Source organism: Ambystoma mexicanum, chromosome 6p, assembly GCF_040938575.1.
Source record: "Ambystoma mexicanum isolate Mex_15411 chromosome 6p, UKY_AmexF1_1, whole genome shotgun sequence".
NCBI classification, from domain to species: Eukaryota; Metazoa; Chordata; class Amphibia; order Caudata; family Ambystomatidae; genus Ambystoma; species Ambystoma mexicanum.
Genome location: NC_090935.1, coordinates 403,128,700 through 403,150,034, shown reverse-complemented (window position 1 = coordinate 403,150,034; position 21,335 = coordinate 403,128,700). Strand labels below are relative to the sequence as shown.

Sequence of the window (21,335 nt, the reverse complement as noted above, 5' to 3'; positions counted from 1 at the left end):
GATCTTTGTGTACTAGGCCATCATAGGCGTACAGTCCATATTGTGCATGTACCAGACACACACAGTGCCACGAGTCCCGTGTCCATGTATCAGCCACCAGGCGTGAGTGCTAGAAGCATGCATCTATGAGATGCTGACGAATTTCACGGCCCTCCTGTGCCTCGCAGACTCCTTGAGGTGCTGCCACATACCCACCCTCATCATGACCATCTTCAGGTGCTTGCAGTTCTGCGTCAGGGGGCAAGGGCACATTTCTACGTACGCACATGTTGTGGAGCATGACACATGCCATCACCATCTTTGCAACCTTCTCATGGCGGTACAGGAGTGCCCCGCCAGACCTGCTGAGGCACCGGAAACAAGTCTTCAGTAGGCCGAATGCCTGTTCAATGACTACACGGGTACGTGAGTGGGCATGGTTGTAGTCCTCCTCATGCTGGTCCCGTGGGTTCCGGACTGGTGTGAGGAGCCATCTCTTCAGTGGATATCCGGCATCACCTGTATGTGGACGATAAACAAATTATGTGGAATGCCATTGCTACGTACGCACCCCCCCCCCTTCCTGCCAGGTCATTGCCGCATCACATACCCCACATCATCATGCATGAAATGAGACTCACCGAGTAGCCAGGATCTGTTCCCTGCGTGTCGCTCCATGTAGCGTGGTATTGTAGAGTTCCTCAAGACCATAGAATCATGGGTTGATCCAGGGAATCGGGCACAACAATGTGTAATGATCCTGTTGGAGTCACACACCATTTGTACATTCAGTGAATGAAATTGTTTTCGGTTGCGGTACTGGGCCTCCATGGCATGTGGGACGACCAATTCCACATGGGTGCAGTCGATGGCACCAATGCAACCCGGTATGCCGGCAAGTGCATGGAATCCCACTTTTGTGTTGGTTATTTCCTGCTCCGAGCGTGGTAGAGAGATGTAGTCGTCTGCGTGCTGCAGGAGGGCATCGAGCACTTGCAATAGTGTCCGTGAGAACAGTGGCTGAGAAATGCCATGCAACTGTCCGACTGTGTGCTGGTAGGTGCCTGTGGCCAGGAAGTGGAGTACAGACACCACCTTCAGTAGGGGTGGGATGGCGGTTGGGCTATCTATCATGCTGACAAGGTCAGCCTGTGTCATGTTCACAATGGCGGCTATGGTGTCCCGGTCCAAACGGTAGAGGGTGTGGATCTGCTCATCAGTGAGGTTGAACGGATGTGCTCGGAGGCGTGGGATTGCGGGCTGCCTGCGTGGTGGTAGTGGCTGTGCTGGCAGCCCTTGCAGGCCCTGCCTTGCCCTCCTCCTCCTCCTGCGTCTCCTCCGTGCGGCCGGTTGTAGTTGGTGTTCGTCTTCTTCTTGGAGTTGGAGTACTTGCAGTGCTATCAGGTCCCCCAGGGCCAACATCGCGAGTCCTGCCGGTAGCATTTCGGAGTGGTTGTGGGAGGAGACTGGGCATGCAATTTATGTGTTTTCAGGCTGTATGGCCTCCACCTGTGGTGATTCATTCCACCTGTGCAAGCTGCTCTCCCCTTTGGGCGAGCACGTCCCGCACACAACGCTGCAATTCGAGGAATGGCATCTTGCTATTACAATCATGTATTAGTACCCGATGGCCGTGTAACATTGGTTGATATGTTCATTCGGCTATGGTCCCATTGTTTCACATGCATTCTTTGCAGTCGCGAACAGACTTGTGAAGGGTCAGTGGAACGTAGTACTCGAGTAACGGTGGACCCTCATGCATCACTGTACCGAGGTTCACCGACGGGCGGGGCCTCCCATTTGTGAGTGAAGGCAGTTGCCTTTTTCACACACAGCCGCACTAGATGGATTAATTTGTGATTTCAAGCGGCCACAGATGCCTTTTCGACGTGATGTTGCAAATGAGGAATTCGAAGGGCGGCGCTTTCGGTCTTCAGCTAGCGGCGAGGAGATGCCCACAGGTCTGACTGCAAATATAACGTTCTATTGTTCAGTGTCCTTGGGACAGGGGCCATGGCGAGGATGGAATGATTGATATGAATAGTTTGGGATGCGCAATAGCGAAGTGGGCGATGAGGCCGGACGTTCCCAAATACATGTTACTTCACAACACTGGAATTACGGGCTGGGGCACAGTGGATTTTGCAGGCTGCATAACGCACGGACTCAATGGAATTCTCACATGTTATGTGAGTATGGTAACAGGCGTTATCATTACGGGATGAGGGAATGATGAATGGATGCATGGGCAGATGATTTGATACGGTGTTTGCCATGTACAGGGCTTCTTGGAATCTGTCCGCCTCCCCTGAGCTATGTGATGCAGGGCTGCCATAGTGGGACCATCGTCTATCTGGCCTTGTTGAGCCCTCCCTGTCTCGACGCGCCTTCAGACACTTGTGTCCATGCACGTTACCAATCCCATCTGATGGATTCTGTTTTCACAGACGCATGCACAGGTACACTCGTTTGTGATGGTGTTTTCACCTCGATATGGATAGTTATGAGTCGCAAGTGGTTTTGGGGTGGTGATGATCCTTTGGAGTGGGCTAGCATGCATATGGCTGTGGATTTAGTGTGATCATTGAGGTGAGTTGTTCGGATGTAGTTCTGATGGCCATTCTTTTCTTTTTCTTTTCTTTTGGTTGACAGGTATCTCCTCCCCTTTTGCCACTGCCATCTGTATGCCACTCCTGCAGATGGGTTTTACTCCCGACACCTGCTGCTTCATGTTAATCAGTGGAGCAGCATTACGATCTTATGGGACGATCGCCAATGGGCCACATGCCCTTACGCAGTACTAGTGGCTCGGAGCAACATTTCGGCCTTTCAGCTGGACTAGTGCCTCCCTATTAGCGGTTCTAGGCGCTTCCATGTTGCCTTTTCGTACGGAATGTAGCCCCTGTGTACCATGTAGGAACAGGGCGTCACACAAGAAGTAGCTGGTCATTTCTTGCGGATGCAGCCCACAATGGTGAAATGTGTTTTGGAGTTCATGGCCTAATGGCTGTATGGGCTTGGTGAATTTGTTGTGCATTAAATTTCTATTCTGATATGGGCCGTGTAGCGTTCTTCTTTGCAAGTGATGTGGCATATTCCTATTTGGGGAGCGATATATTGTGGGGAGATCTGCATTGGGTTCCAGCTTCGGAGTATAGTTGCGTGGTACTGTGCTGGGCGCGTTTGCCTACGAAGCCCAGTGAGGTCAGGGGTGAGGGCTGCCAATATGACTGTTTGGATGATGTCATGCTCAGGGGCGGGGGATTAGGTTTTGTGTAACAGATGCCGGTCAGCCAGGTGGATTGGTGGAATGATGTGATTATCGGAATATTGCTGGTCACAGGTGCCTGTGTTTGCGTGCGTTTCTTGGTGGGAGACTGGGGTCATGTCCATTGGTATGGCTTCTGTATTCGTGCCATCTGTGCCCTGCAGCTCCCATTGGCCCCTCTTGTGATTCTTTTGTTCGTTGGCATGCATGGGTGACTTGTACATTTCACTGGTTGCATTGTGACTTCGTTGCACCTACGGGGAGTTGTACTATGTGGCCAGGGAGCGGTGTACAGGCACTCAGTGGGGCCGTTTACGGTTGATTCGCGATGCCGTACTTCTCACCATGGCGGAATGGTACTTTCCGCCGTGCTTGATGGCGTTAAGTACATGTCCGCTAGGGTCGGAATTCGCGTACCCTTGCGCCATGGTGCTGATTACGGTTTGGCATGGCGCGCGCGCGCGTACTTGGTGCAGTTAGCGTTGGCGTTCACTACGGTGTCGCTAATGGCATCGTACTTTACGGTGACGGGTCATAGTCGCACCGAGCGCTATTCGATGGCGGTATTGCATTTCCGCCATCGTTTTTCGCTTTCCGCAAGGGTCGTAATGAGGGCCAATGTCTTTTATCCTTCAACGAGTAGCCTCAAGTGTAACACTGTAGCTTTCACAATCGCATGTATCACAAACTGAGCTCTCTCTTTCTTTGAACTCAAAGGCTGTGATTGCTTTCACACGTCTTTTGTTTTCTGCTCGCCAAGGCCAAGGTCTAGCCCACCTGCCCCTCAGACACTCCTGAGCGGTCTTGTGGCACTGAGGGGGAAACAAGCAGTTTTCTGGGGCACGAAGGAAATGGATTAGCCGCCCCACTCAACTCCCTTCTCGGAACTCTCTTGGCTTCTTGGAGACCCGGCTCCCTTGCCACGCTTTCTACTGCCTCAACTCACACCCTGTCAGTGTCTCAGCATCCCGTTCTCCCTGGCCTGGTTCTCGGCAGCTCTCTGTCTGCTGCTCCTCCATCTCACCATCCTGCTTGCATTCCTTCTTTGCCCCTGCCTCGCTCTCCATGTCTTTCTGTGCTCCACATTTTATAGTTTGGAAAACAGTCCAACTTTGCACCAGATCCACAAAATGTACATTCAGCACTGCTCTGACCACAGAGAAAAAGATACCGAAGATGACAATAAGCAACTGCAACACGGGATGCCCAAAACAAATCTAAACCCTCTTGCATCCACCTGCTATGAACTCGATGACAACCCACAAGTGATATGCCTTGAAAAGAGCAAAGATCAGCTGAATCAAGGTGCCAAATATCACAGATTCAGGTAGGCAAAATTACGCTCCTGCTATTTCAAAACTCCACCCTTATCTCCTCCAAAAAAAAAAGAAATTAACTACGCAGAGCCACTGATGACAACTTGAACATTCCACCAGGGTCTTTCACCCCTGGCCACCGTCCCATCACAACTGAGCTCCACCCAGCTCCAAGTCGGAGCAGCCAACTACAACCAAACCTTGCTCCTTCTGCCCCGGACTGCCACTCTGGGACAACAATCCTGCCACGACTGAGCACCCTCAGAATCCACAAAAGCAACAAAAAATAGCAGACTCCCTAGAGCCTTCCAAGATGCATTGCACAACTGCTCAGCTCTAACAACCCAAGATGCCCTCTCAGCAGGCAAAACGTCCATAATAGGAGATGCTGCAAACAGAATTTGTGTGTCCCAACTAGATTCCGTGGTACAGGTTCTATACACTCTAAATACCTCCCAAAAACAGGAGTCACACAACCACACAATCTCCACAACACTCGCCCACAATTGAATCAAAGTAAGTCGCAAATAGTCAAACCAGCTATTGGTACTTGAGAGCTTTGGAGGTGTTCCCAAAGCCGATGAAATACCGCACACACTAACAACACCACGATAGCACACTTATATCACACAAGCCAATAAGCCTCCAGAAACAGTAGCGTAATAATGCTGCCCTTATAGGGCTATTTACATCAATAATAGTTCATACCAGCTGTCATCACAATGTGTGTAATGGCTAAAGATACCTCAAAGAAAAACAAGGGGAACATAGCCATTAGTCGCAAATGTTCTTATTTATTTATTTGTTTAGCAATTTATATAGCACACCAAGCCCGAGGCATCAAGGTGCTTTACTTGACAGAACCTGCATAGCAAATTGCAAGGGTTACAAATGTTACATGAATAGTATATGCAATACAATACATTACGATACTTAGGGCCTCATTACACGTTGTGCGGTAAAAACCTCAAAATACCGGCATGGTGCTATCAACGTGTCCGCCCTCGCAAGAGGGCGCTAATAACGTACCATTACGAGTACGCGGACACGAGCATAGCAAGCATAGCGCCATGCCTGTAAACCCCCTACCGCCGCTGTGTGACGAGATATCCAGGCTCAGGGAGGTCCTTACTCGCATAGCCGACACAATGGACCGCCACTTCTCACAACCAGGACAGTCTGCCCCATCGTCATCTGCCAGCTCAACACAGACAAGCCCCCTCCGCCGCTCAACACGCACCACCAGGCGAACGTCTGGCCATCCTCCAAATGCTGCTACAGACAATGGCCAATAGGGGGTTAATGGCGATTCCTCTGCGTGCATGGGCCAATGCAAACATGGCAGACACATGAGGAACTGTTGTGGGGGTGGGGGGAAGGGTGTCATGGGTCTGTTGTGGGGGTAAGGGTGTTATGGGTCTGTTGTGGGGGGTGGGGGGAAGGGTGGTGGGATGTTTGGGGACATGCACTTTTTTATCTTTCCATTACTTAATACACTGGTGTCTAATCAAACCACAGGCTTGGACATCTTCATTGTGTGTGCGTACTTCTAAACATACGCCAGTGCATCACTACCCATGTCCATGTGACAGTACCAAAACATGTCCCTCAGAATATTTGGTTGATCAGATGCTGTCTCACAGCAGGTCCCTCCTGGCTATCCTCTCTTGCATGTCCTGCATCCCCTTCGCCTCCGTCCTCATCAGCTTCATCATCCTCATCAGGTGCTTCTATTTCAACGTCAGGGGGCAGTAGCACATTCCGTCTGACACACATATTGTGCAGCATGACACATGCCATGGTGATCTTGGCCACTTTCTCATGGCCATACAGGAGAGCGCCACCAGACCTGCTAATGCACCTAAACCATTTTTTCAAAAGGCCAAAAGTCTGTTCGATCACGATGCGGGTACGGGTATGTGCACAATTGTATTCCTCTTCGTGCCTGTTCTGTGGGTTCCGTACAGGTGTGAGGAGCCAGCTCTTCAGGGGATAGCCCGCGTCACCTGTATGGGGGAACGAATGGGGTCCTGTTACTGTTCACCTGCAGAGCAGCCTGTTCATATCACACAAATTGACATTGCATAGTGATTCCAGTACACAGTCAATGGCATACATGCAGATGCGCCGTGTGACAGCAATGTGCAAGGGTGAGCTCGACCCTGCAAGTAGACATGCCCCATTACTGTCTACAACAGTAATTGACATGTCCTGGGTGAGGCGAGGTCTTAGGTGTCCCTGGGCCCAGGCAGATTTTGTTGCTCACTGTTGTTGTACTGACATTCCAACATAGATGTTGCCATGCAGTGAGGCATCACTTCAGTGGTGGCAAAAGTGTGTGGTGAAATGCAATGTGTATGGCTAGGGCTGATCCTTTTGCATGCATCATACGGCAGATTGCATTATTGATGTTGTGCTGGACTGATTCGGATGACTATCTTCATGACACGTATGGAATCTGGCCATTTTGTGGCGTACAATGTTGTGCAATGTGTATGTGAATGGATGTTTGATGCTACTAGACCTGGAATTTCTGGTGTGTAGTGTAGCTCATACTTGCATGTCGGTTCATCTCTAGTACGTTGCGGCCTTCCCAGATGGACATTGGCGTACATCTTTATGTGCATTTCCCAGACAGATGACAAGCTACACCCTGTTGGAGTATGTATCTCTCCCCTCCCCCCCAATCACACCCAGTTGGAGTATGTATCTCTCCCCCCCAATCACACCCAGTTGGAGTATGTATATCCCCCCCAATCACACTGCCATGTGCTTGCCCTGCTACTCACCAAGTAGCCACGAACGTTGTGCGGTTTGTCGCTCCATGTAGGGTGGGATAGTTGAGTTCCGCAGGACCATGGAGTCATGGGTTGATCCGGGAAATCGGGCACAGCAATGTGTGATTATCTTGTTGGCGTCACATACCATTTGGACATTGATGGAGTGGAATTGCTTCCTGTTTCGGTAGACCACTTCATTGCGATGTGGGACCACCAATTCCACATGTGTACAGTCGATGACCCCGATGCAACTTGGGATGCCTGCCAGTGAATAGAATCCAACTTTGGTGTTTGCAATCTCCTGGGCAGTCCGTGGCATGGATATGTGTTCAGGTGCATGCTTCAGGAGTGCATCAAGTACCTGATTCAGCGTGCGTGAGAATACTGGTTGGGAGATGCCATGAATCTGGGCCACTGTATGCTGGTAGGTGTCTGTGGCCAGGAAGTGGAGCAAAGTCACCACCTTGAGTAGAGGGGGGATGGCAGTTCCGATGTCTATGAGGCTCACAATGTCGTTGTGTATCATGTCCACGATGCTGGTGATGGTACCCCGGTCCAGACGATACAGGGTGTGTATCTGCACAGGGGTTAGGTTAAATGGACTGGCTCTGATCCTGGGGATTGGTGGGTGCCTCTGTGGTATGATTAGGTGCCGTGGTGGTGCTTGCTGTGCCTGTCTTGCCCTCCTCCTCCCCCTGCATCTTCTTTGTGCTGCCTGTTGTTGTTGCAGCTGCGCTGCAATCATGTCCTCCAGCCCATGTAATGCTGCTAGTATTGGAACCATCTTGGTGTTGGAAGGGGTGTGTGAAGGGGTGTGGTGTGCTCCTTTTGAGCTGCCACAGTCTCCATTGCCTCCACCTGTGCTGATTGTGTCCACCTGTGGCAGGTAAGGGGTTTGGGGGGCTTTCCCATGCTGCTATTGGCGTGTCCGCTCAACTTGTAATGCTGTGCTAATAGCGGCATGGCGTAATTTACGTGATGGTAGGTCGCGCGCAAGCGGACTGCCCGCTATTAGTGGCACCGTACTTAGCGGTGCCGCTAATAGCGTTGTGTCGGGTTGTGATTCGCATGGGGATTTAACGTTACCGGTATTTCATTACCGGTAACGTTAAATCCCTACCGCCTACCGTGTAATGAGGCCCTTAGTGTTAATAACAAGTCAGTTGATTCTGAATGTTAATTCATTACAGTGCATAATGGTTGTGATAAGTCACGTTTTACGTTACAAGTTACTGTGATGGGACAGTACAAAACAATAATTAGTGATCAAGACACAACAACTTACTATACTAGTTGATATAGTACAGTGCTTAGTGATTATGGTGGATCAAGTTGTACTTTGCAAGTTATAGAGGCAGGTGGATTCTAGTCATTGATGCAGTACAGGTGCATTGCAATAGTCTGAGGTTCAGAGTGCTATAGGAGTGAGAGGGCCAAGGGGTTATTTCAGTAGATCCAGAGTAAAGAGGCATGTTTTGAGGTCTTTACGGAAGGCCCAGAAGGAATTTTCAGATCTTAGTGATGCTGGTAGGTTATTCCATTGTCTAGCAGCCACTACAGGGAAGCTGCTACCACTGGTGTTCTGAAGCTTGAAGCGTGGTGTGGCGCGGCTATGTGCATAAGCTGAGTGCCTAGGCCTGATGGAGTGATTGGATGTGAATTTATCTGTGAGATATTTAGGTGCCAGTTTGTTGAGGCATTTGTGTGTCGTGACAAGTGTTTTGAATCGGATGCGCTCAAGGATAGGTAGCCAGATAGGTAACCAGTGAGTGTTTCTTCTGGTAGCTGAAATGTGGGATTTTTTAGGAATGTTCCGAGCTGCTCTCAGAGCATTGTTTAGTATCACCTGGAATGTATTGATATTCTGGACCTTAGTACGCACATAGAGAGTGTTGCAATAGTCTAATCTAGTCAATATGAGGGCTCTAGCTAGGATGATGCAGCTGTCGGGTGATAAGAATGGTCTGCAGGCAGTAATGTGTTTGGATGTATAGGCTGTGGCAGATGCAGTAGAGTTAACTTGTTGAGTAAGGGTTAAGGAGGAGTCCAGGTAAAAACAGAGGGTGTTTTACTTCTTTTGAAACCTTGATTATGTTGCCATCTATGCTGAATATTCAAAGGAGTCGCTTAGTTTGTTAAGACGGTATTGGGAGCCTACGAGGAGGATTTCTGTGTTATCAAAATTGAGGCAAAACCCATGTAAGGCCATCCATGCCTGGATGGTTTGATAGATTTTATTCAGGGACTCAGAATCAGTGTCATGTGAGCCGGTGTGAGCCAGTGATGGGCACGAGGATTTGAGTGTCATCTGCATAGTTAGTACAGGTGACACCCAGTTTGTCTAGTTGGTCGAATAGGGGCTTTGTGAATGTGTGGTAAAGAGTTGGGGAGGCGCATGACCCTTGAGGAAGTCTGCACCTAACCAGGGCAGGTGCAGCCACTGTGAGCGGCAAGAAGACACTCATGGTTCTATCCATAAGGAAGGGTTGTATCCATTGGGTTGTGTTAGGTGAGAAGTGGGCTGTCGAAGCAAAGTGATTGCAAAGTATATTGTGATTGACTAGGTCAAAAGCTACAGAGAGGTCTAACAAAAGGAGGAGCGTTAGGTTACCTTTGTCTTTCAGCTCATCCATTTGTATTTTGAGGTACCATGTCTTGGGCAGAAACCAGACTGTCGTATGCCAAGGAGATTATTTGTTTCCAGGTGGTTTTGAATCTGGATATAAGCTGCTCTAGCGAGAATATTTAGGAGAAATGGTACTGTGGATATCGGTCTGTAGTTAGTCGGTGTATTGGGGTCTAGAGTAGGGTTTTGTAGGAGCAGGTGGACCCAAGCATCTTTGAGATTAGTTGGGACAGTTGTGCTTTCGAAGGAAGCGTTGATTAGTCTAGTGATGTAAGGGGTCAATTTGTTTGTGCAGTCTTTGATCAATGACGGCAGGCAGATGTTGCCCTGACATCTTGAGGTTTTGAGGCTGGAGATAATTTTTTTGGTTTCGCTGTTCGAGATGGGTGAAATTTCGAATAACGCGTCTGATTTGTGAGTGCTAGGGTTGGGTGTCGGTTGGCCTTGTCCATTAGGGCTTTTTGAATACCAGTGCATCAGTTCTCATCTTCGATGCAACTTTCTCTGTAACTAGGGACTCAAGTTCTCTTAGGATGGCGAAGGGTTCCTTAGATTCAGATTTAGCATTACAGGTTCTTTTATTGTACATGTTACTTTAGTAAGAAGGATTGCCTGTTTTTAATTTTTAGAAGCTTCGGAGAAGGCTCCTTCGTTCCGTAGTCTGGGGACATTTTTCCAATTGGATTACGCTACTCTTTTCATGTTGCCCAAGGCTTTCAGATTGGGTGTGTACCAAGTGTTGAAGTGGGCTAGTGGTTTGGCTTTGCATAGGGCAAGAGTTGCAACTTTGTCAATAGCAGTTTGGAGTGTTTGATTATAGAGAGTGTGTGTCTATGCATTGTGTGTACAATGCTTGTACATGGCTTGCTCTGAACACCACCCCTGGCATGTGTGTGTGATTGGACCATTTAGCTGTGGTCATCGTATGTAGTACCCATTTACTTGACATGTCACCCTAATGTGGAAGGTAGATTTTGTATCTGTTTTATGGATGGCATTTAGATGTGGCTTGTACTCAGCACCGTCTCCTTGGGTCTCTACTCCTGCCTCTGCAGATCTCACTCCCTCGATCCTTTCCATAGGCATCACCGAGCTGCAACTCTCTTCCCACGACATTAGTCTGAGGGGTGAGGCCGTCCTGCCTCCAGTTCCTAGGGATTCCCTCCGATGTGCCGACAGGATGTTTCACACTTGTAGGTGCAGATCATCCTACGTCTTGTGGCAGTCTCTGGGTGTGTGGGGGACCAGACCCACTTCCGTGATATTCTGGGCATCATCCCGAACAGTGCAGCAGCATGGGCCACTATGTGGTCTGTCAGCGCTGTTAATTGTGGTTCCGTGAAGCGAGGCTTGGGTTGCCGGATTTCTGGCAGGTGAGATATGTTGCTGGTATTTGCTGGAGTGGATGTCAACAGGAAATGCCCGATTTAAATGGATTGCATTTTTCAAAATTGCTGCTGGAGAATTTCCAGTTCCTGAGATGATGCTGGTTCTGCTCATGGTGATACCATCGCCGGTGTTTGCGTAATCAGTTGCAGTGATGCTGGTGTTTCTCTCAGGAGTCATGCCTGATTCACTGTTACTGGCATATTTGATCACGGAAATCTGTTATTTTGACAGTGATTCCATTATGCTGGTAGTAACATTTCCAGCTATGGGAGATGTGCGCACCTGCAGAGTTCGAATTAGATGGTTATTCCATCACTCTAGTAGATGAAAATGGTACTACTGGCATGATGGAATAACCGGCTACATATCAGCAGACTCGTAATGAAGCCCATTGACAATCTGGGTGAATTGGAAAAGAGTAGAAGATCAAGCAGAAATTAGCAATTATGAAAAATGCGTTGCTGAGGGCAGTACTTACGACGAGGTACAGTCGATGGGTTAGGGATAACAACGAGTGCTGGTAGTACCAATGCATTCACTGCTCTTTAATCTTGCACACATGTACACTCGTCCAGGTTTCTTAATGGGCAAAATGGGAGTGTTGCACGGATTAGTGTTCTGTACCAATATTTCCTGTTCTAGAAATTCATTTACGACAGCAGAAATCTCTACCTCTGTTTCAGGCTTTACTGGAAAGTGCAGCTTTCCAGGTAACAACTGCGTGGTGTCTACCTGACTGTGTACATATTAGGCCGACTTAATGTTCATACATAACCTCTGTGGCACCCTGGCCAATAACTTCTCTAAGTCTCTTAGCTTGGGCCCTCCGCTCCATTCATGCACGATGTCTAGGAACACTCAGTCACAGCACAAACAATGGTGCACTGCAATTTACATATCGCATTGCAACAAATGTACTGGTGACAGTGGGATTATAAGAACGCATGCCTACCTGTAATTATGCCAATCAATATAGATAATGGTTAATTTACTGAATGGATCACTGTCTTTTTTGGAAATGTCTACTATTTGCACAGTTTTAGAGGACAATGACTTGTTCTTGAAGTCTTTAATTTTAATGGCTGATCGTTTGACCTTGTATCAATCAAGCCTCACACATTTTTCCTGTTGATGTCACTATTCACAAATGGTCCCGCCTGAAGACTGGAATCACCATTGATATGATGATATTAGTTCCCCCTTTGCATTCCCAACCCTTATTCTGCTGTTTGTCCAGTGCATGGAAAGTTTTCACATTCATGTTTGGAAAATAAGGATCCGAAAGAACAACTGCTCATCCTGAAACCTAGAGCTGTGGTACAATTGGGCACAAAACCTTTAAAGACCCTTGTCACATAACCACTTACATTTCCCTGCAGATTGAAGTCATCAGTCCAATGATCCTGTAACCTTCCTCTGGGTCATCCGGTTCCCCTCACAAACTGCTGGGCAACACATCCCTGCATTGGTGAATACTGCACAGCGTTGCCGTTGCTGTAACTTCTGTCATTTGAGAGCCATTAGTTTGCCTTCACACAATTCTTTCCTTAATTCTTGACAATAAACTAAATGATTCACAACATAAACAAGCTCATAGAGGGGCTTTGTTGTCCATCCAATACAAATATCTTTTAATTGACTGAGAACCGTGGGCAACAATCCTTTCACTAAAGCAGCCACTAGATGTCACTGAGCTGCCTCTGCAGGTTTATTTACACCAGAGCGGCGTGTAAAGACAATCTTCAATGGGTCAAGATGATCTGCAGGGCTTTTGTTTACAGTTTCAGATCTTTCCCAATCAGTTTTCCAGGGACACACAGTGACAATTCTAAGTATCAATGCATGTCTATCTTGACCCTATTCAGTACCATGCAACATAATCTTGGTAGGCTGGTTACTCTTGAGTCAAACATTGATGTACCTTGGCAGGCACAGTCACTTTCATGAGTTGCTTCATATCAGCCCATGAAGGATTTTAACACTGAACTACAGTATGCCACTCGTAAATTGAAACACTTGTGTATAGGCGCGTTACAAATGCCATATCATATCATATCATAAGTTGACCTGTACGACTTGCCTCTCACACTAGGAAACTCTTTGCACACATTTTGAAATACATATGTGTCCATGAGGCATGAACCATTAGCAGTGCACTTCTTCCATCAGCCCCTAATCCTGGTAACTGCCCTGATAACTGTAACCTGTTGTAATTGTGGAGTTCCTGCACTCTAAATCACATGGGTTGGGGAAGGGCTTATATTGCATGCATTCTTTTGAACATGGGGTTGTGTACTTATGCTTGCTGTGCTATAGGGTTGTGTTTGCAGGGCTGCAATTGTGCTCCTTCCTTTTCTTTTTCTCTGTCCACCAGGGATATAGTTTTGTTACATGAGTTATCGAAATACACTTTCCTTCCTCGTTCTGTTCTTTATTCTGCTTTTGTATTTTGTCTACTTTACATTTGATTCCTCTAAGTTTCTTAATCTTGAGTCTCTGATTCTATTTGATCCCTCAGCAAAGCAATTCAGGAAAATGTCCCATTCCTGTGACTTTGTACTGGACCCACTAGCTTCTAAGATGTTTCTTAAATGAAAGAGCTGTAGTTGCCTATCTCCTTTTGTCATATATCTCCATTTCTCTGACTACCTACATGTATCTGGTTGGTAATTCAATACATAAAGTATGTTGCCGTATCTCGATGTAGGGGGTACCGACTCTCTAGATTGATTTCTACCCATGTTTTTCTTGTCTGTTCACCTGTGAATTAAGTTTTGATGCATTTGCTAGCATTTTGTTTTACCAAGACAAAACTTGTTTTCGCTTAGCCTGTCAATTTAAGACAAGGCCATACTTAATTCCGAAATTTCTGGAACCCACCTTCTGCTTCTTTTTACTTGATGACTCCAAGCTCAGCACCAAACAAAACAACGTGTTTAGGGTGTTATTCCCTTCATTGTGTTAAGTTCAAAGAGTCTATACTCATAATTAAGGCTTCCTGTTTTCAGCTTTTACTGATTTTTACCCATAAATACAGATGAAAATCACTCTTTTTCCTTTCAATAAGTATTTGCAAAAAATTAATAAAACCCGAAATGCATGTCTCTTGGTTGTGCCTTTAAGGTTTCAACCATGCATGGCAGGTCAATGACTGTGCAAAGTAGCATAACAGAAAGGTTGAAAAAGGAGTTGAATTCCTTTTTAAGTTGTTTAAATGGTTGCAGATATGTAGTCCTTGAGATTTTGTGCAAGAATGCAACTATAGGAGCTTGCAAATACAGGCATCGAAGTGCTAATGTTTTTGTTGATGTAAATACATTTGGAAAAATACTAGTTACAACCTATTTCTTTACATAGCAAAACATAAATATAGATAAATACAGATGGAAATGGCACAACAGTAAATACCACAAAACTGGGAGCCTTACTCATAATTATGTATAAACACAAATGACAAGTGACGTTATTCTTGTGCTCCAATAGTTGGCTTATTGGTAGTTTGACATATTTTTGACACTTTATCGTTTGTCTTTATTTTTTTAATGTTTGTTTATGCACCATTCATTTGTCGTAGTTAGTTAGTACACGTTCATTTTCCTCATGAGCATTCATGATTCTTCTCATGATACCCCATTTGGTCTATTAGTGGTTTAAACAAATGTTTTTAAATGTATCCTTTGTTCTTCTCGTAATCCCCCGACATGTGTTTCCCCATTTATTATAATAGTTCTTCAGAAGGGTTTATAATTGTTTTTACTCTAAAACATTTTGGAACAAGAGACATTACTTTGAATTATATTATGTAAGATCTACAATGTGTCTGTATACATGTAATGCATTTCCAAAACAAACTGTTGTATTCTTGTAAATTGTGTGTTATCTTATAGAGTACACTTACATTTAGGATTTGTTATGTCGTGAAAACAAAATACGTATTGATTTTGAAGAGCGTTGTTGATTATTTTCTCCTAATTCTATTTCTGATTGGATACCTAATTGAAAGTAAATATATATATTGTAAAATTGGTCTAGAACTTATTTTTGTGTTTACATTGGCCCTTCAAAAAAGGGCAAAAAAAAACTCTTCTCACCTTGTTCTTCAATTTGATTTCTCACACAATTCCTGGGTTATGAAAGCGAATGTGCTTGGATTTTGCTGGGCGCTATTGGTTATTCAACACTAATTTTTGTTCTTGTTTTATTTCTGGTAAATGCCTAATTAAAAGTAAATATGTGTGTTACAAATGTAATCTAGGGATTCTTTTGTATCCAATTACACTTAAAAAAAACAAGGGGGACAAAGACAAAAATCTTCTCACATTGTTGATTCAATTTAATTTTTCATTCAATTCCTTTCGGTCACGCTTTGTATTTGCATCAGTATAGATGATTGCAAATTCAAGATGGTCGCTATTTACGCGTAACGTGATGCTGTCGGCACGTGACTTTCGTGCTAACGTCATTATGTTTCGGCATCCATTTTGGGTCGGGATGTGAATGCAGAGTCACATTAATCGTACTCTCTATCTCAATTATGTGCATTGATTCAATTAAAGGATTGCAGATGTAGAGGATGGTTGGATTTGTCTAACCCATCTCCTAATTATCTTAAATTGCAACATTTTTGGAAAAAGATTACACAATTTACAATTTAGTTTAACAGTGTTAAGTTAATGCAGGAAAAAAGACTATGTAAGGTCACTACACAAAAATCATAATCATTGAAATAGTAATGATCAAACAAACAAATATATAACCAATACACGAATAACATTTGTTCGTAATTCTTCATGCTATGTATGTTAAAATACAATCATAAACCTTCAACCGGACTGATTTGCATTGTTGAAGTTTGAAAAGAAATGTGGTTTTTGCTGACATTTTTCTGAAATTACAAAAAATGACCCATTTCAGTGTTTGAATTTAATCCTGTATTGCAACAGTTCATAAGACATATCCAATTAGCCTCTCTCTGTCTTAAAAGTTTTTCTTTATTTCCACCTCTTGCTGGAGTGCCTACATGTACCAGTCTGATAAATGTTATGTCTTTAATTTGATCTTGAGTGTGTTTGGATTGAAAATGTTGACTCAGAGGGTATCTGGAGTCTCTGTTTCTTATTGTCCGTAGGTGTTCAGCAATTCTTACTTTGAGTGGATGTATTGAACTTCCAATGTACACTCTTGAACATGAACATTGTATGGCATAGAAAACAAATTTTGTATTGCAGTTGATGAAATCCTTGACTATTTGTTCTTGGCCATTGGGCATTTTGATCTTGGATTTTCCATTATCCGAGCATTGGCACACGGTGCAACATTTCTAGTTGCCCGTTAGTTTGGTCAATTGTCACAACTTAGTTTTGCCTTTAGTCTTCATATTTTTCACAAAATGTGATGGGCACAAGATTTGTTTCATATTTTTTGCTCTTTGGTAGGTCATACAAGGAGAGTCTTCCAAATACGGTGCTAGCTCTGCATCTAATAGTAGAAGGTGCCAATGTTTCTTTTTTAAATGTCTGAGTTTGTTAGCTTCCGAGCTATATGTTGTGATACTCTACATTGCTGATGTCCAACATTTAATTCTTGCTTGGGTTTGTTTTGTATCAGTTCCATCCTAGTTCTGTCCTTGGTTGTATTGTATGCTTTTTTTTAAATGCTCATTAGTATAGCCTCTGTCTTTAAATTTGTTATTGCTGACGATAGATGTTTTTCCAATTCTTCTTGTTGGGTGCAGTTGCGCTTAATCCTCAAGCACTCCCTATATGGTATATTTTTCATTATCTACTGGGGATGATTACATTTGGCATATAAAATGCTATTTCCAGATGTGGGTTTGATGTAGAGGGTAGATTGGATCTGATGACTCTCAATGTATAGCTCTAAATCCCCAAAAATATTCTGTATTTACTTTCTTGCATGGTCAATTTTAAATTGTATTGATTGTTGTTTAAGTATTCATGATATTCTGTTAATGATTTTTTGCTGCCTTTCTATATTACCAAAATGTCATCTATGAATCTACCCCAGAATATCACTTGATTTTCTTTTGTGAAAGAAGAATGTTGCCATGCATGGTGAAGTTCATAAACTCTGATATAAAGATTTGGATAGGCTGGGGTGAATTTTGCACCCATTACAGTTCCCTGCTTTTGTCTGAACATTTCTTGGTTGAACAAAAGTATATTGTTTGTTAGCGTGAAGTTGAGCATCTCACATATCATTTTGTTTTGCAATAAGTAGGAAATGTATCTTGTTTTTAGAAATTGTTGTGTAGTTTCTATCCCTTTAGTATGTAATATACTAGTGTATAGAGAGATAATGTCAAACGTCGCCAGTTTATAATCAGGTTGACAATTTATCAATTCCAGCTGTTATATTACATCCTTAGTTTCTTTAATGCAGGAAGTGAGTCCAGTTGCTAAGGGTTGCAAATGTTTGTCGATGTATTCAAATATTGGTTCTGTTATAGAACCTATAAAATTAATTATTGGTCTGCTTGATGGAAGTAAAACATATTTTTTATGTATTTTTGGCAGAAAATATATACTTGCAAATATTGGATAGGGATTTTTCTTGTAGTCATACTCTTCATCTGAAAGTAGCCCTTCTTCATGCCAGTGTGTACTCATATTTTTCCATTCTTGTATTAAACTAGGCAGTGGATTATCTTTTAGTTTTTCATAACAATCATTGTTGTTCAAATGTGATTTGGATGTAATCTTCTGTGTTTAGAAGTACTATTTTCACGCCTTTATCTGCTTGTTTGACCGTAGTGGTATCATCCATGCTCAGTTCTTTGATTGCCTTTCTCTCCAAGAACGTGAGAATTTGTTTAATTGTTGGTGATTTATTTTTGGCTGAGTATTCTTGCCATAGATCTTGTAGAACAGCCTTTTGAAAAATATCTACCACATTGTCGATTGGTAATTGTGGATACAATGTTGATTTTCATTTCAATTTGGTTGTTTCTGATAATCCTGTATTAAGATTAAGATCTGATGCAAATGTTTCTAGTGTGTGAGTGACTCCCAATTCTTGAATGTTTAGTAGATCTACTGTATCCATAGAGTGTGATCCAGTTAGTTCAGAGGGAATTTTGGTTTCTTCTATTGTTTTATTGGCACTTATTGATGCAAATATTTTTTTAAGTTTTAGACTTCTGCAAAATGTATACACATCAAGATTTGTTTGGAAATAATCTATGTGGTTGGCCGGGCTAAAAGTGAGGCCTTTATTGAGAGCAGATATTAGTTCCAAGGAACAATGTTTATCTGGTAGATTTAGTACTACATTTTCTTTTGCCGATGATTTTTCGATCTGTTCAGAACACCTTGTTTTATTGTATTGTCTGTTGATGTTTCCCCTCACATGTGGCCCCTTTTGTAAGGCCATCATTTGTGGTTGGGTTTTGTATGGTTAAGGTGCTTTGGTTTTGAGATGATTGATACAACGGGTAAGTTGTCCATTGTCTGTGCTTTTTGTATTCTTCTAAAAAAGAATGGTGGCTACTGTTTCTGATGTTGTCTCATTTGTTGATTGTGGACGTTCCACTTCTCCTTCATTTGATGTTTCCACTTCTGATGATGTTGGCAATACTCTAGCTGGTTGAAGTTTTTCAGGTGCTGGTTTGTTTGTTGGCCTGCTTATTCCATTGGATGGTTTTCTCTGAAATGTGTAGACTCTTTTACATTTGTAGTCCATTTCTTTCTCTTTGGAATGTTTGCAGTTTTTTAATTTTTATTTCTTGTTCATATTTTGCTAAGTAATTATCCATGATCTGATAATACTTAAATGTTGCTTCCGGTATGTTAAATTCTTCTATTGATTTCTTAATTATTTCAATTTCCTTAATCAAAGAATCTTGTGTTTTTTTAGTGTTGATGATAACTCTATGCATCATTTCTTTAGAAGTTGTGATTAGCAACTCTTCCCAATCCTTCAGGTCCTCAATATCGTCTTCCTCAAAGGAAGGGAATATACAAATCTGCAGGCCTCTCGGTATTCTGCCCACTTGTAAATATTTTTCTAAAGTAGTGACTTCCCACCATCAGGATAGTTCTTTCTTGGAAAGATTTTCTAATCGTTTGAATAGTTTCTTTAGTGATTTGGTGTTACTGTCAAATTTACCAGTATTTTGTTGTTGGATTTCTGAAAATAATTGTTCTACCTCTTGTCCACATGATTTAAATTGTTGTTCCATTGTCTTATTTTTTTGCCACAAATTTGCTTATGTTGTATTTTTGTTTGTGTTTTATTTTGAAGATCTAAGACTCTGCCTCTGTTGCCTATGGCTCAATATGCTTATTGTTGCAGCCTTTAATAACTGATGGAGCGTTTTCTTAGCATTTTTCTGAATGATTAATTAATTGGAGCTGCATAGATTTGTACTTGTTTGCATTGAGACTGCCCAATGACTTGAAACATGAATAAACACAATTTTCAAGTGACGTTATTCTTGCACTCCAATATTTGGTTTATTGGTAGTTTGACCATTTTTTGACAATTTATCTTTTGTCTTTAATTTTTGAATTTTTTGTTTAGACACCATTCATTTGTCGTAGTTAGTTAATACACGTTCATTTTCCTCATGAGCATTCATGATTCGACTCATGATCCCCCAGTTGGTCTATTAGTTGTTTAAACAAATGTTTTGAAATGTATCCTTTGTTCTTCTTGCAATCCTCCGACACATGTTTCCCCATTTATTATAATGGTTCTTCAGGAGGGTTTATAATGGCTTTTGCCCCAAAACATATTGGAACAAGAGACATTATTTTGAATTATATTATGTAAGATTTACAATGTATACATGTAATGCATTTCCAAAACAAACTGTTGTATTCTTGTAAGTTGTGTGTTATCTTATAGAGTACACTTACATTTAGGATTTCTTATGTCGTGAAAACAAAATATGCATTGATTTTGCAGAGCGTTGTTGATTATTTTCTCCTTATTCTATTTCTGATTGGATACCTAATTGAAAGTAAATATATAATGTAGAATTGGTCTAGAAATTCCTTTCTACTCATAATTATTACCTAATGATCGTTATCAATATCACTTCTTAATTATTTTAACCTTACCATGTCTACCAGTGCATTAATTTATGTAGCCCAAGAAGCAATACCAACCCTCATTGGCAGATACTTTTGAAAAAACCCTTATAGTATTCAAATAGGCCTCTTACCTATCCGGGTGCAGAGGAACAGGAGGTCAAAGGGATGCGGTCCGCTACTTCTGTTACCGTCTCAGCTGGGCATGGTGAACATGAGACATGACAGCACCCCTTTTTGAATACCATTGCCTCTCACCAAATAATCCAAGTAGGAAACTAAGCAGAAAAGGTAGAGGCAAGATTTTATTTCCAAACAGCTGTGCATAAATGGGTTGGGAAAACAGCATAGTGTCCCTTTTTGGAAATATCGATCTCTGAGCATAGAAACCTAAAATAGTTTATAGTATTATATGTAGTCAGCATCATGCAAAAAGTTAACACAATACATTTAGATAGTTACATGCTTATATCTCCCGATACCTTACAACCTTCTGTGAGTTATACTTGAATGTTCCATGTGTAATATTGGATGTGAGGGGTAAATATGAGTTAAAGTGTTTGTAAATATGTGGGATGTGAGAATAAGAAATAGATCGCTCCTGGGAATATTTTATCGTGAGAGAACAAACGTAAATTCATGTTTTTGTAAAATGTATACATTTTTTCATATCTAACATCGAATCATTACTTATTACATGTCTAACCAACATTTCTTAATGTAAGTGGGTATTACTTGTAATTCAGGTGTAACGTACAAGCATAAACATTAGAGGAATTTGCACCAATAGCAACTCACACCAAAAGTGAGTTTCTTTGTGACCCGGCCCCAATTATTAAAAGCCATGATGGGATTATTCATCAATTGCCAATGAGCTCCCATCTCCTATCGTTATTCCATTTTAAGTCGCACTGCTTGGCTAAT

The 21,335-nt window shown here is 43.0% G+C and overlaps 1 protein-coding gene across 1 annotated transcript in view; it reads left to right on the top strand.

Moving 5' to 3' along the window:
* LOC138511484 (complement component C6-like) overlaps positions 1–21,335 on the top strand; it is a 913,779-nt gene that overhangs the window by 805,632 nt on the left and 86,812 nt on the right. The window lies entirely within an intron of this gene.